Source organism: Schistocerca serialis, chromosome 1 (assembly GCF_023864345.2).
Source record: "Schistocerca serialis cubense isolate TAMUIC-IGC-003099 chromosome 1, iqSchSeri2.2, whole genome shotgun sequence".
Classification (NCBI taxonomy): Eukaryota; Metazoa; Arthropoda; class Insecta; order Orthoptera; family Acrididae; genus Schistocerca; species Schistocerca serialis.
The window spans coordinates 829,803,203-829,820,496 of NC_064638.1; positions in this window are offsets into that span (position 1 = coordinate 829,803,203).

The following is a 17,294-nucleotide window of genomic DNA, read 5'->3' on the forward strand; positions in this document are numbered from 1 at the left end:
GCGGTGTGCTTCAACACCAGTGATTGCCAATTCAAGCCCACACTGCATTGTGTTTGCCTGAGAACATCATGATGTCGACACGACGTCGGGAACAGTCTTGCATAATAGGACAAAACATGAAAAATTAAAATTATGGAAAAAACACGTAAAATTTGGGATGAAGGAGAGTAATTTCATATGTCTGGGTGTTTTCTGTGATGGTGGGTCGAATGACATGCTGCCCAGCTCCAGTGTGCCCCCCCACCTCCCCCCAGTCATAAAATAAGGAAACTAATGAAAAATGTGTAAAATTGAGAGACATATTGAAAAATACGTAAAAAAAGCGTTTGCTTACATATCTGCCTGGATGTGGTGTCTGCTGGTGTTACATAATATTGTTATTGACAAACTGAACTCGAGTGGCATAATATTGTTATTAACAAATAGACACTTTCTCTCCCTATGCTGTACAGATTCACAGTAATACCTCCCACACAACTTTCCCAGTTATAAAATATGAGGTTGGGGAGAGGCTGCTTCATCCTAGATAGTCCAGGGAGAGGTGAGGGGGATGATGGGTTCCTGCCAATTTTATATTACATGACGAGTATTGAGTTACGTCATGACCTTGAATATAAGTAGCACGACGGCCTGGGGGATTCCCCTGGTTTATCTTGATCAGTTCACAGCGGTTCTCCAGAGGAGAGGGAGTGGGGAAACCAAGGAACCAAAGTGTGTAACCGGTGTGTATCCTATCAGTGGATCGTGCTGACATCAACGTTCTTTGGGCTTGAAATCTCACTGGTATCCTACTGCCAATCATTTAGTCAACTGTACCTAGCAGACGGCGCCATGTTCAGTTTGTCTGTGTACTCGTAAACGAAAGATGACGTAACACGCGGAGTTAAATATCGCAGGAACGTTATGTACATTATGTGATCAAAAGTATCCGGACACCTGTCTGAAAATGACTTACAAGTTAGAGGCGCCCTCCATCGGTAATGCTGGAATGCCTTGATGACAGCTTCCGCTCCCGCAGGCATGCGTTCAATCAGGTGCTGGAAGGTTTCGTGGGGAATGGCCGCCCATTCTTCACGGAGTGCTGCATTGTGGACAGGTATTGATGTCGGTCGGTGAGGCCTGGCACGAAGTCGGCGTCCCAAAACATCCCAAAGGTGTTCTAATGGATTCAGATTAGGACTCTGTGCAGGCCAGTCCATTACAAGGATGTTATTGTGGTGTAACCACTCCGCCACAGGCCGTGCATTATGAACATGTGCGCGATCGTGTTGAAAGATGCAATCGCCATCACCGAATTGCTCTTCAACAGTGGGAAGCAAGAAGGTGCTTAAAACATCAGTGTAGGCCTGTGCTGTGATAGTTCCACGCAAAACAACAATGGTTGCAAGCCCCCTCCATGAAAAACATGACCACCCATAACACCACCGCCTCCGAATTTTACTGTTGGCACTATACACGCTGGCACATGGCGATCATCGGGCATTCGCCATACCCATGTTGTGTACCATGATTCGTCATTCCACACAACGGTTTTCCACTGTTCAATCGTCCAATGTTAACGCTCCTTACACCAAGCGAGGCGTCGTTTGGCATTAACCGGCATGATGTCAGGCTTATGAGCAGCCGCTCGACCATGAAATCAATGTTTTCTCACAGTCCGCCTAACTGTTATAGTACTTGCAGTGGATCCTGATGCAGTTTGGAATTCCTGTGTGATGGTCTGGATGGATGTCTGTAATCCACATTACGACCCTCTTCAAGTATTGGTGGTCTCAGTCAACAGACGAGGTCGGCCTGTACGCTTTTAAGCTGTACGTGTCCCTTCAAATTTTCACTACACTATCACATCGGAATCAGTGGACCTAGGGATGTTTAGGAGTGTGTAAATCTCACGTATAGACGTGTGACACAAGTGAGACCCACTCACCTGACCACGTTCGAAGTCTGTGAGTTCCGCGGAGCGCCCCATTCTGCTCTCTCTTGATGTCTAATGACTACTGAAGTCGCTGATATGGAGTTCCTGGTAGTGGGTGGCAGCACAATGAACCTAATATGAAAATCGAATGTTTTGGGGGTGTCCGGATACTTTTGATGACATAGTGTATAACTGAATTTAAAAAATAGTTCACATTTACTGGTATTTTCAATGAAGGTACGCCCTACACACAGTACTGAAAGCTAAGGTTGCTGCCTATCGTAAACAAGAGAATATCACTACGAAGTCCTAACACAGTGTATTGCTTTCTATTGAAAAGCTACTCCTGTCAGCTACTGCTTCGAGAGTCTTCTCATGGTGAACGATTAATATTTGTTGTATCAGATGATGGGTACATAAAGGCGTGAGAGGTCATGATTGAGTGATACTTACTGCCACTCATCACCGAAATGAAACAATGACGATTATAGTATCAGCAGGCTAATTGAGTACAGAATCATTTAATCTCCAAAGTTGGCAGCTAGAAGAATCAACATATTAGCAGCTCGAATTCCAGCGACCTCATAAGATTCAGTAAAGATGAGGACCCTAGAAAATGTGCGCTCAATGTCTTGGGATCACGATCACGAACTGCACTGGCTCAAAGACGAAATATTTAATCACAGGTATAGTGTAAAATCGCATTTTATTCCATTTATAAGGCACCTATGATTTAAAATGCAAATTAGTTTTCTGACTAAAAAAGTTTAGTGTTTCAAGTTCGTCTATAATCGTAAGAAATTGTTATAAGATGTACTATTTGTTGAGAGGTTAGCACGGAAAACGTGTGTTTGAAGACAACATGGCGACACATTCGACTTGTAAACATGACGAAATCTAGAGAACACTTACCACGGAAAATTAGTAGAAGAATGCATAATTTGTGTTACTCCCATTTTCCTGTAATTGCAAGATTTATATACACTCCTGGATACTTGCTCCGGACACTGCGAGAGGGCTGTACAAGCAATGATCACACGCACGGCACAGCGGACACACCAGGAACCGCGGTGTTGGCCGTCGAATGGCGCTAGCTGCGCAGCATTTGTGCACCGCCGCCGTCAGTGTCAGCCAGTTTGCCGCGGCATACGGAGCTCCATCGCAGTCTTTAACACTGGTAGCATGCCGCGACAGCGTGGACGTGAACCGTATGTGCAGTTGACGGACTTTGAGCGAGGGCGTATAGTGGGCATGCGGGAGGCCGGGTGGACGTACCGCCGAATTGCTCAACACGTGGGGCGTGAGGTCTCCACAGTACATCGATGTTGTCGCCAGTGGTCGGCGGAAGGTGCACGTGCCCGTCGACCTGGGACCGGACCGCAGCGACGCACGGATGCACGCCAAGACCGTAGGATCCTACGCAGTGCCGTAGGGGACCGCACCGCCACTTCCCAGCAAATTAGGGACACTGTTGCTCCTGGGTTATCGGCGAGGACCATTCGCAACCGTCTCCATGAAGCTGGGCTACGGTCCCGCACACCGTTAGGCCGTCTTCCGCTCACGCCCCAACATCGTGCAGCCCGCCTCCAGTGGCGTCGCGACAGGCGTGAATGGAGGGACGAATGGAGACGTGTCGTCTTCAGCGATGAGAGTCGCTTCTGCCTTGGTGCCAATGATGGTCGTATGCGTGTTTGGCGCCGTGCAGGTGAGCGCTACAATCAGGACTGCATACGACCAAGGCACACAGGGCCAACACCCGGGATCATGGTGTGGGGAGTGATCTCCTACACTGGCCGTACACCACTGGTGATCGTCGAGGGGACACTGAATGGTGCACGGTACACCCAAACCGTCATCGAACCAATCGTTCTACCATTCCTAGACCGGCAAGGGAACTTGCTGTTCCAACAGGACAATGCACGTCCGCATGTATCCCGTGCCACCCAACGTGCTCTAGAAGGTGTAAGTCAACTACCCTGACCAGCAAGATCTCCGGATCTGTCCCTCATTGAGTATGTTTGGGACTGGATGAAGCGTCGTCTCACGCGGTCTGCACGTCCAGCACGAACGCTGGTCCAACTGAGGCGCCAGGTGGAAATGGCATGGCAAGCCGTTCCACAGGACTACATCCAGCATCTCTACGATCGTCTCCATGGGAGAATAGCAGCCTGCATTGCTGCGAAAGATGGATATACACTGTACTAGTGCCGACATTGTGCATGCTCTGTTGCCTGTGTCTATGTGCCTGTGGTTCTGTCAGTGTGATCATGTGATGTATCTGACCCCAGGAATGTGTCAATAAAGTTTCCCCTTCCTGGGACAATGAATTCACGGTGTTCTTATTTCAATGTCCAGGAGTGTATTTAATGCTTGTCCAGCACAAACCGCCTCAGAAAAACATTGTTAAACAGTCTGGGTGACTGGTTTGCACAATAAAATGACCCTGAATGTAACTACAATGTCGAAGTGCTCCATATTCGTAAAAAATACATGCCTGTGAGAACCTATGTTCAGAGTTCGCGGAAAGGCGCAATATATTTAACGTCCACGTTTTGGGTGCCACGGACTGGCAGAACTCAGTTGTTTATTGGTGGCTTACCTTCTGAGTTGTTATCGTTGCTCCCCACTTATACTGCACTTCACAGATTTCTCAGGATTTTTCTGAATGGCAACGGAAACATACAAGTTACTCGCCAGTCGTCTCGCCTCAGACTGAGAGAGAACGGCGACCCGCCGCTGTATGTTGTTTCCTCAGACGATATGCGGAAAAGAGTCACTTCATAATTAGGGAAACTATTCATTGAAAATAGCAGTGAAAAACTAGATTCAGGCGACCGGAGCAGTGCCCCCAAAGATAAGGTGCTTCTGGGATGGGAAAATATGGGAGGAAGTGATGAAAAATTAAAATGGGAACGAGAAGTTTAAAGATTAATAAAAAATGGAAGACTGGTTTGGAAGTCATTCAGACGTAAAGATATGCGTATCATTTAGCGCCTTTACCACGTCAGAGATTAGCCGGAATTAGGATACGAACATCAGTAAATGGAATATATAGAATTAAGTGGACAATCTATGAGCAAGTGTTCCGCACAAGTTAGTTTTATATAAAACCAAACTCTTTGTTATGACACTCTTTATTTAACTAATAAGGCAATATTTTTACGTTCAGAATAACAATATATTAAAAATTACTTAATTACAACACTGAATAATCACACAAATTGAAGTAGTAGTTTATGCTGTGCTGCAAGACAACAAGAACGAATAGGTAATTTCAAAGAAGTACCTGAGTTTGGATAGCCACGTAAAAATAAAACAGCTAATACGTGCAAATGTTTAGCGATGTAAAATTCTTGTCTTACTTCAACGATCATACAATGCAGGCTTTCACTGCTAGTGTTTGCGTCCCCGGCGATGGTTGTCTTGTGGACATAGTCCTTGGCCCATACCGAGTTTACGTGCCTGTCGTTTCGTCTCCTAATGACGACACATCATGAGAGACCATAAAGATTCAAATAGCACTTTCAAATCAAGCTAAGCAATCGGAACTGTTTATACGTAACTGTACAACAGTAGGGTCGTGACGTCATCAGACCGCTGTCCAAGATCCCACAAATAAGAGACAGATAGCCCTTCATTCATTAAAGATATTCCAAGGTAACTAATTACAGGAAAGAAATACCAACAGTACGTTTTCGAACACTGTTATATGCTACCCCTTACCATCCGTGTCCCAGACATAGGGGTAGTGGGGTATCTTACTCCCACAGAACCATTATACATATTATGAACCACTTTTGGAAACTGCTCCAGGCGTTCCTGAATTGTGCTGTTACATCACCCCTTCCTCCCCCACCTCTCTGAACCATAGGGTTGCTAGGGGCGTCTTACGGTCACACTATTTTTTTTTTATGAGATAGCAAGTACTACGTGTGCCAAGTACTGCTTGAGGCGTTACATAGATTGCATTTGCACCCACCCTCGCACCCCTCTGCCCATAATGGTGAAACATCGTAGGGACTGTCACCAATGATTCTAACAACCCCGAAATCTATGCTTTCGATGCTAATACTAGTCGTTATCGAATATTTTTACATGTCACGGAATCCAGCCTCATCCGTCCCCTAGAGTTGTTCGAGATATATTACCCCCAGAGTGTATTTATACAAACAGCTATAAAAATAATGAGTCAAGTATGCAGTACTTTTGGTTGAATTCGCTGCAGACGTTCCTGAGTTACTGGGGTTGAATGAAAATACAGACACAGCGAGAAATGCATGCTTGAACATAAATGCTGATGCTAGCCAAATTTGCAAATTGCGCTGTTGTATTTGACAACAAACGGTACCTGTGCAACGTTTTAAAAGCACTGCAAGTGTTAGTCGTCGTCAGATCAGTGTTCTGTGTAGTTGTGAGTTCATTATGTCGGAGCTAAGTGAAGTTATGATGGATGCTTCCGTAACCAAGGTAGTTGACGTATTTGGTGTTTCAAGAGGCACCGTATCAAAGATTTATGCCACAAACAGAGAAAGCGGGAGAACACCATCTGCCGAGTCAGAATGCGGACGAAAGTGTGTGTTGAATAACCATGATGGAAGGTCATTGAAAGGATCGTCAAGAAAAATAAGAGGACGGCAGCTGCAAAAGTCACTGCAGAACTGAATAACCAAAGCGCTAACCAAGTCAGCGCTAAAACAACACGAAGGGCGCTCTACAAACTGGGAACTGCAGGGCGAGTTGGAAATTCAAAACCACACATCAGGGAAGGAAATGCCCGAAACAAGTAAACACGGAACAGAAGTCATAAAAGCTGGACTGTATAGCGATGGAAGAAAGTCGTTTGTTCGTTTGAGCCTTCTCTCACACTGTTGCCGACTTCTGGCCGAAATTACGACCCAAGAGTGGAACATGCGGGGGTTCGTTGATGATTTGGGCAGCCATATTGAGGCATTCCATGGCCCCATGGTTACTCTGAAACGTCGCATTAGTATCAAGGATTATGCGGCCATTTTGGCTGATCAGGCATCCCACGGTACAATGTTTGTTCCACAAATGTGATTCTGTGTTCCAATACGACACCACCTCTGTTTAAGCAGCTCACATTGTCCAAGACTTGTGTTGTTAGCGTGGGGATGAATTGTCACATATCTCCTGGCCACCATAGTCATCAGATCGTATGTTGTCTACGTTGTTGAGAAGCCAACGGCCTTGCCACACTGGTAACACCGGTTCCTGTCGGATCACCGAACTTACGCATTGTTGGGCTCGGTTAGCAATTGAATGGGTGACTACCCGGTCTGACAGGCGCTGTTGGCAAGTGGTATGCACTCAGCCTTTGCGAAGCACACTGACGAACTACTTGATTGCAAAGTAGTGGCTCTGGTCTCGTAACCTGACATACGGCTGGGAGTGCTGTGTGCTGACCACATGCCCCTCCGTATCCGCATGCAGTGGAGCCTGTCGGCTGTGCATGACATGGCGGCCGGTCGGTTCCGTTGGGCCATCATGGTATATTTGGGCGGAGTTTAATTAGCTGTGTGAATCCTATCCATCTCCGTCATCAGTATCAGAAATTTCCACTATTTTGCGGGAGGAATGGTATAATAGTCTCTTGAAAACCACATAGGACCCGTATTTATCAATTCCGAGACAACTAGAAGCTATTCTGGAAGCTAAACGTTTTCCTACAACATTTAGGCACAGTAATGTGTTGTGTCCTTGATGTTTCCATATTTTTGTCCACCTCTTGAGCGCTTTTATGCCATTCTCCTTTTCACCCCCTCTGCCACCAATGTGGGAGGTAGGCGGTTTTTACCATCAAAGTGCTTCTTGCCAGATTGTAAGTGATATGTGTACCACATTTGTTTTGAAATCCACCCAGTGGGTTAGGAGAAGATGTGAACTATAATATCACATAGCTTTTTATGGTATACTAACTGAGAAAAGCAGCATGGGCCTGTGATTTATTTATTCCAATCTTCTATTAGTCATCTCCTTTTCCCTCCTGCCTCTGTCCATCTCCTTCTTCACCCTCTCTCTTTATCTACATCCTCCTCTCCCCCTCCTTCTTTCTCCATCTCCTCCTCCTCCTCTTTTTGTGCCTCTCCTTCAACCCCCCTTCTCTGTCCCTCTCTGTCCATCTCCTCCCCCTTTCTCTACCCAGGCTCCTCCCAGTCTCTCTACTATCGTCTCCTCCTTCACCTCTCTTTATCGATCTCCTCCTCCCCCTCTCTGTTCACCTCCTTCATCACCCTCTTTCTTTTCACCCCTTGTCCCTATCCATTTCCTCCTCCCCTCCCTCAGTCTGTCCATCTTTTCCTCCACCCTCTCTCATTCATCTCCAACGCCACCTCTTTCTCTCTCACTCTTTCTCTCCTTTCTCTCTGTTCATCACCAGCTCGCCCCTGTATCCGTACATCTACTCCTCCCCTTTTTCTCCGTACATCATCTCCCCCCTCCCTGTCTGTCCATCTTCTTATCCCCTTTCTCTGTCCACCTTCTCGTCCCTGATATCTCCCCCATCCCATTGCGATGTTGGTGTTTTCTACCTCTACACTATTTCCTTCCAAATAGTCAGTAAGATGTGTACCAAAGTTGGTTGAAATCAATCTAGGGGCTTAGGAGGAGATGTTGAACACATGAGCAGAAATGTAAGTGACCTTCCTTCCTCCATCTCTCTGTTAACGCCCCTCTATCCATCTGCATACCACTCTCCTCTCTGACCCATCACCTCATCACACCCCTGTATGTCCATCACCTCCTTGCCCCCCTTCACTGCCCATCCTCCTACTCTCTTCCCAAACCATTCCCTTCTACCTCCCTCTATGTCCATTTCTTCTTCCTTCCTCTCTGCATCTCCTCTTCCTGCCCCATTCTGACCATCTGCTCCTCCTTTCCAATCTCTCTCTGCCTATCTCCTTCCCCACTTCTCATTCTCTCCATGTCGTCCTGGCCCCTCTTCCTACACCTCTTTCTCCCCACCTCTCTCTATTCATCTCCTCCTTCCCACACTCCCCATCGATCTACTCTTACCCTTCCCTGTCTGTCTCCTCCTACTCCTCTGTCTGTCGCCCTATTGCTCCCCTTTCTACACCCCTCCTCTCTTTCTCCCCTGCCTCTATCGATCCACTCCTGCCCCTTCCCTCTGTCCAACTCCTCCTGCTCGCTCTCTCCCTATCCATCCCCTTCTTCCTCTCTCTATCCATTTCTTCCTCCATCCATCTCAAACTTCCCCCAGCCATATCCATCAACATATATAGCCCCTTAGAAACAAATTGATAAAGCATGCTGATACTAATGCCAAAATATACATGTCATGCTAGGCAGCTTGGCAGGGGCTTGGAAATCTTTCTTTTGCCCCTGACATGTAGGCTACCCTGCATATCAGGTCTCCGTGACAGGCCCATGCCTGTCGTGCAGCACAACTTACGCTTTAAGGGCTGGAAACTGTTTCCTGCCACTGACACGTAGGATGCCAAACAAAAAAGCATGTACAGATAAGGCAAGCCAACAATACTTCCACACAAAATGACTTTCCTGCAGGATAACACATATGGCAGGGGCTAAAAAAGCACTTATTAGCCAGTATCCCCGCTCCTATTGAGGGCAAGAAGTAATAAACCTGATTGTGTTGATACGCATGGAGTTTGTAATTTGTGAGTTAAATTCGGTTGAAATCGAGCCAGGAGAGTGGAGCAAGGACACTGATATACATACATACAAACGTTCATACATACAGTATGCTTCATAAATATGATATACAGATAGAGATACAGAGAGAGACAGGATCACTTTTTTTGAAAACTCGTAATTGTCTCTCATTGAAAGACAGAAGTTTGAAATTTGGCTCAAAGGTACCTACACCTTCCTTTGTAGTGGTGCAAAACTGTGGCGACCTTTGACTTCACACTCGGGCTCGGTGATGCTTCAAACAGCAAGGTGTCTTCACACGCAAAAAGAGGCCAGAGCTCAGAAGTTGTAAGAAGGTGTAAGGTGCGTAATGATGTCACATAGATACCAAATTTCACCAAAATTCCGCCCGACGTAACTGTGGACTTGTCACACGATGAAAAGGTGACTCACCGTCTGGGTCGGGAGTTGCAGGAGTAGAGCGCTTAAGAGAGAACTTGCAGAATATCGGTAACAACTCTACTGATCATGTCATTGTAATAGTGGGTGACTTCAATTTGCCAGGCATAACTGGGAGAGTCATGCTATCAAAACTGGCGCTGGAGACAGGGATTCATGTGACATTATTCTGGAAGTCTTGTCAGAAAATTATTCCGAGCAAATAATTAGAGGACAAAAGTTACGCCTTAGACCTCCTAGCAAGAAACAGATCTGAAACCGCCGTGGTTCAATAGCTGTGTCAGGAAACGGCTACGTGAGAGCTTCGTCACAGATTCAAGGTAAGTCAAAGCCTAGCTAACAAACAGAAGCTGAACGAGGAGAAAAAGAGCATAAGGAGAGCAATGAGCGAAGCGTTCAATGACTTTGAAAGTAAAATTTTTTCAACCCATCTGACTAGAAACCCAAAGAGATTTTGGTCTTATGTAAAATCAGTAACCGGTTTGAAATCATTTCTTCAGTCACATAGTCAACATGCAGGCATTGAAATGAAAGATAACAGTGAGAAGGCCTAAATACTGAATTTGGTCTTCCGAAACTGCTTCGCAGCTGAAGATCGTAATGCGGTTCCCCATTTCTATCATTGCACGCACGTCGAAATGGTAAATATTGAGGTAACAGATCGCGAAATAGAAAGGTAAATACAATCGGTTAGTAGGGGAAAGACATTAGGACCATATGAAATACCTGTAGGGTACCACAAAGATTATGCAAAAGAACTTTCTCCCCTTCTAGCAGCTGTTTATCTTAGTTCGCTGGAGGAACGAAGGGTACCTAGCGACTGGAAAAAAGGACAGATGCACATAATTACAGGCCTAGATTGTTGACTCATCAACGCTGATTTCGCAAACAGAGACCTTGCGAAACTCTGCTCGCTCTGTTCCTCATGAGATCAGTAGCTATGTAGACAATGGCATTCAGGTTGATACCATATTTCTTCATTTCAGGAAGGCATCTGACACCGTCCCGCACTGCCGTTTAGTGAAACAAACGAGCTTACGAATACCGGACCAGATTTGCAACTGGAGTGTTGTTCATCAAGCTGTAACCTTACCAGGTAGGACTGATAGAAGACACAGAGAAGATCAATCAAAAACGGCACGATTTGTCACGGGATCGTTTAGTCGGCGCGAAAGCGTTACAGAGATGCACAGTAAACTTCTGTAAGTTGCAAACAGAACTCAACATGTCGTTCTTAACGGAATAAAATCCACAGATCCAAAGGTAACTTCCGGAATACCCCAAGGAAGTGTGATAGGACTGTTACTGTGTACTTTGTCTAATCGTGTAATTGATCTAGTAGAAAGTGTTGGAAGCTCTTTAAGAAACGGTTGTCTACAAGGAAGTAACAACGCATTTCAATTTGCAAAATTATCTACAGAGGGTTGGTGAATGGTGCAGGGACTGTCAGTTGACCCTGAATGTAAATAACAGTTAGATATTGCGCAAACATAGGGAAAGAAACCCATTACCGTACAACGAAGCTATTGAGGACAAATTGTTGGAAACAGTATCTACCGTAAAATATCTAGGAGTAACTACCCAGAGCGACCTTAAGTAGAATGGCCACATAAAGCAAACAGCAGGAAAAGCGGATGGCAAACTTAGATTCATAGGAAAAATCATAAGGAAATGCAACTCATCCACGAAAGAAGTGGCTTACAAGGCGCTTGTTCAATCGATTCTTGAGTGTTGTTCATCGGAAATGTAACTCATCCGCGAAAGAAGTGGCTTACAAGGCGCTTGTTCAATCGATTCTTGAGTGTTATTCATCGATCTGGAACCCTTGCCAGGTAGCACTAATAGAAGAGATAGAGAAGATCCAAAGAAGAATGCCGGGTTTGGTCGCGGGGTCGTTTAGCCGGCGTGGAAGCGTTACAGGGATGCTCAACAAACTACAGTGGCAGGCGCTAGAAGAGAGGCGTTGTGCATCACGGAGAGGTTTACTGTTCAAATTTCGAGAGAGTGTATTCCGGGAAGAGTCCTACAGCATATTACTTCCTCCCATAGACACCTATACATCTCGCGAAATGACCAGAGCGAGGAAATTCGAGAAATTAGAGGTAATACGGAATCTTCCCGACGAATAATTCATTCCCTGCCCCATTCGCGAATGGAGCAGGAAAGGTGGATCAGTTAGTGGTACCAGAAATACCCTCCACAACACACCATAAAGTGGCTTTTGAAATACTGATGTGGCTGAAGACGCAAAGGTCGTCACACACCCTTTTATGCACATTACACACCTTCTTTCTACGTCTCTGCAATGGAGGTCAGAAAGGGGACCTGCAGCGTTGAAATCACGCTATTTTCTTCTAGCTGGCCGAGGAAAACATTTCAGATACACCACCACTAAAAACTGACGCGAAAAGGTGTTAGAGACTGACATAAGTGAAACCACCCCTCCCAGTTAGGGCACTGATTTTCTCACATTTCACAGTCGGAAATGACAGTGCGATGAACAACAGAATGACTTTCTTGACTACGTTCAGTACAGCTGAAACCCTCCCCCCGCCGAAACATTCAACTCTCCTCTAATGACATCGTGACGCTGCAACCCAAGTGAATGTGATCTGGCCCCTTTGTAGCGTAGCGTGATCGTAGTTTTTGCTCTTGTATGAAGGATGAAACCACTAGGAACCGTTCAAAATCATTTGATTGAATTTTAACGTGGTTCAAAGCAGCAAATCTTGCTTACGCATGTTCAGCCCTCGTGTTCTGTTCCCTCCTGTGGCACGATCACCTGGAGAGGGGGGGGGGGGGGTTAAGACATTGGCATGCGCGTGAATACAACGGCAAAGGGTCCCCCTAAGGCCTCGGGTTTGGCGACATCCTTGGTGCCACAGGCGCACTCCTACTGAACATTAAAAATCTAGCTGTGTAGAGACTTCGACGTCCATTCTGCTGAGTGGCGCTCCACGACTGCTCCAGCGCCTGAATGTAGGCATGCAGAATTTAAGGAGTGTCGAAGGGGTTGCCTGCCATCAGGCGCTGGAGCAGCCGCTGAATGCCGGTCAGCTGAATCGGTCTTACATGTGTACAGGTACATTTTTAAAATTCTCACCAAAGTCGCGCGGGTGGCAACAAGAATGTTGCCAAACTTGGGTGTTTTTGAGAGACCGTTTACCGTTTTATTCATGCAGGTCTCAATGTTGCACCCGCCCATGGTCACGCCACAGGAGGGACTGAAACAGGTGTGCAGAAAAAGTGTAAGCACCTTTTTACTGCATCGGATCACGTTTAAATTTCGTCGAATGGTATGGAACGGTCCCTAGTGGTTTCACCCTGTATATCAGAGCAAAAATTGCGACCACACTCCACTCCACAGGGGTCCCATCATGTACATCAGCCTCACAATGTCTTTAGAGAAGGGTTGAATCATCCGGGGGGGGGGGGGCGGGGGGGGGGGGGGGTCAGCAGTGTTGAACGTAGTGAAGACCATCGTCCTGTTGCTCATCGTACCGTAAGTTGCAGACTGCGTTATGTGTAGAAATTAACATCCCAAGGGGTGAACTGTTTCGCTGAAGACCTTTACGACACCCCCCTGAGACCTTTCCGTGTCGGTTCTGAGCGGTAGTATGTCTGAAACGGTTTCCTCGGTCACACATAAGAAAAACGCTTGGTTTCAAAGCTGGTATTCGTGGTTCTGACTTCCACAGCAGAGGAGTCGAAAGAAAGGCTGATATGTGCATAAGAAGGAGAGTGACGACCTTTCCATCTTGTGAGACGACACGGTGGCGTTGGGCATAACTCTTACGAAAACTGTTGCCAACATGACGTCACTAACCCATCTCATACTTCACATAAATTTGTGTATTGTAGAGTTTTTATCACGTGAATCGACACGTTGCTCTTTGAAGCGTCGCCGAACTCGAGTGTGACGCAGTTTCAATTAGGTGATCCTTTGTGTTGCAGAGTGTAGATTAAAAAGTACATTGGGTAGTGTCCAGCATTGGTTATGTTCAATGATGAAGGATTGAATAGCCTTCTCCAGTATAGATACATCAGAAAAAAGTTATTAAGATGATATTTCGATTTACCAAAGTATTTAAAACACTAAGTCTGTTATTTTTAAGCTTATATTACTTACTTCATCTTTTGAAAAATCCAGGCTGGAATGTAACAATACGAGAGAAGGAAAGTTGCTACTCACCATATAGCGGAGATGCTGAGTCGCGATAGGCACAATAAAAAGATTCACACAAACATAGCTTTCGGACATTAAGGCCTTTGTCAGCAGTAGACACACATGCACACACGCACACACACACACAGACTGCTGCTTGCAGTGTAGTTTCAGCTCTCTGAGACTGCAGATGTGTGGCTAGTTGCGCTTGCGTGAGTGTGTGTGTGCGTGTGTGTATGTGTGATACTGCTGACAAAGGCCTTAATGTCCGAAAGCTATGTTTGTGTGAATCTTTTTACTGTACCTATCGCGGCTCGGCGTCTTCGCTATATGGTGAGTAACAACTTTCTTTCTCTCGTATTGTTACTTCATCTTTTGACACAAGTGGGAGAAGGGAGAGAGTGTCTGAGAGAGATGATGTGTGGGTAAAGTTTTGTTGAGTTCGAAATGGGGAGAGGTGGGGACAGGCATGAAGGAGAAAGCGGTATCCCCACTTTATGTACTTGCTCTTTTTTAAACGTGACTTATTAAACTGCCAGCTTGGTTATATTCACACCTGCCTTATTTGGAACAAGAACTATTACGTTCTTCTTGTATTTTGAGGGTATTTCGCCTGTCTGTTTATATAAACCAGAAAAGTGATGCTTATTCTTATACTTATTGCATTAAAAATGGCTGAGGGACAGGGACACAGCACTAGGACACAGGATATGCATTCGGATAAACTGCGATCTTAATATCCGTCTATTTCTCCAGATTTAGGTCTTCCATGGTTTTCAAAATCGCGCAAACCCAATTCCAGGATGCTTTGAAAAGGACACCTTTCATTTACTTCCTCACTCTTCCCCATCTTGTGCTTGTGCTGTGTCTCTAACTACGTGGTCGCCGACGGGACGTTAAACCATAATCTTCTCCCTTTCATTTGAAGTTAGCTGAGTACCAGCGTTGCTCTCGTTTGTGTTTATTTCAATTCTATTAGTCAATCTCCTCCTCCCCGTCTCTCTGTGTACGTCCTCTGCCTCCCTCTCTGTCCACCACCTTCTCCCCCTCTTCTCTGTCCACCTCTTCCACCCTCCTTTCTCTGTCCATCTCCTCTTCCCCATCTCCTCCTCTTTCCTTTCTCTGCGCATCTCCTCCTTCCGTTCTCTCAGTGCCCGGCAATGATATAATTTTGTAGGTGCGTTGAATGGTATATGTGGATAGTGTTTGGTAAGTGTGTTGCAAACTAATAAGTAATAAATTCAAACGTCATGCACGATGCGATAATTTTTCATGTATCTCAGTGTTTATGACGCTATATATCCTGAACTATGTGCCGTGCACTGATACAATTGTGCATTCACATTCAGTGCTATATGTGAACACTGTCTGCAAAACGTGTCGCGAGTACAGTTAGTAATAAAGAAATAACAAATTAAGACGTCCTGTCTGACGCGAAAGAGAACAGCAAGATTCTAGTAAACGATAAACATTTTTCCTTGCATCATTATGTGGGAGATGACAGCGAGGAAGAAAATTCGTAAAGTTTTGAAATTATGTGTAAAGTTTTTTGCTAGTTCCTAAGTGCTCTCGTCCTCAAATACTGGATGAATATAATTTCAGTTCGCGCGTTGTGTCCTATATTTCGTTTTCATCCCCACCCTTATCCCTTTGATAGGTCGGTGGTTCTTACACCAACAAAGATTCTTTCCAGACAATAAGCGATATGTGTGCCCAGTTTCATTGCCATCGGTCCAGTGCTTCTGGCGGAGTGTGGAACACACATACACACGTTGTTTAATGTGTACGAACATTTTTTTCGTGATCCGATTTTGATGAAATACGGTCTATGTGGTGCCCTTATGTACGCTAAAATTACCAGTCGGAAATGAGTCTAGTAGTTTTGGAGAGTAGCGTGTTCAGATTATAAAGTTTTAGTGAAACCTTAAATTACGATATCTTTTCTTCCGCAGTCCACCTGTGATAACTAAAGCCTGAACGGTGTTCCAAACTACGCTCAAGTTACCTGCGAAAACCACTTGAAAATTCGTTTAGTAGTTTTGGAGACAAGCATCTTCAAAGACAGACAGACAGACAAAACTGTTTCACAGATTTATAATTAGTACAGAACGTGACGCAAGTTCGTGTATGTCCATTGTTCAGTCTTAAGAGAGTGCTTAACATGAATCGACTGCTTCACTGTTCACGAAAATTTAGATGCCCCAAAACAATGGCCGCGAATGAATGAATTCAAACTCGCTTGATAGGTAGATCGGTCTGCTTGCAATAAGTCATTTAACGTCCTTAGAGATGCCTCCCTCTCTCCACCCTTTATCCTATGCAAGGCCGCACAATCCTGTAAGAGGTCTATAGTGAATAGCGGACAAACTGAATAGCAGCCATTGTGGTGGTAAATTTACGCACGAAATCTCCTCTTGGTTGCACTTCAGTGTCTTAAAAGTTCTATAGTTAAAATACAGTTAAAACACAATAGACCCTATGGGTTACAAAAGTAATCTCCAATTGCTGAATATGGTTCAGAAAATAAAAGATAGGTTGGACAGCACCATCTTTTATCCTTGTGGAATTTATACAGTTCGCCAGGAAATAGGTTCCATCGTAATGTCCCGAACATAGGAAATGGTTCCAGAATGAGATTTTCACTCTGCAGTGGAGAGTGCGCTGATATGAAACTTCCTGGCAGATTAAAACTGTGTGCCAGACTGAGATTCGAACTCGGGATCTTTGACTTTCGCGGGCAAGTGCTCTACCAACTGAGCTACCCTAGCACGACTCACGTGCTGTCCTCACAGCTATACTTCTGCCAGTACCTTGCCTCCTACCTTCCAAACTTTACAGAAGCTCTTCTGCAGGAGAAGGTAGGAGACGAGGTACTGGCAGAAGTAAAGCTGTCAGGACAGGGCGTGGGTCGTGCTTGGGTAGCTCGGTTGGTAGAGCACTTGCCCGCGAAAGTCAAAGATCCCGAGTTCGAGTCTCGGTGCGGCACATACTTTTAACCTGCCAGGAAGTTTCATAGAAAATGGTTTTCTGCCGGTACGAAACCTTGCCTCCTGACAGAATTTAAACATTTTCCTAAAAGCTATGGTTTTCAAACAGGAAACCTACACTGAAATGCAGGTTTCTTGT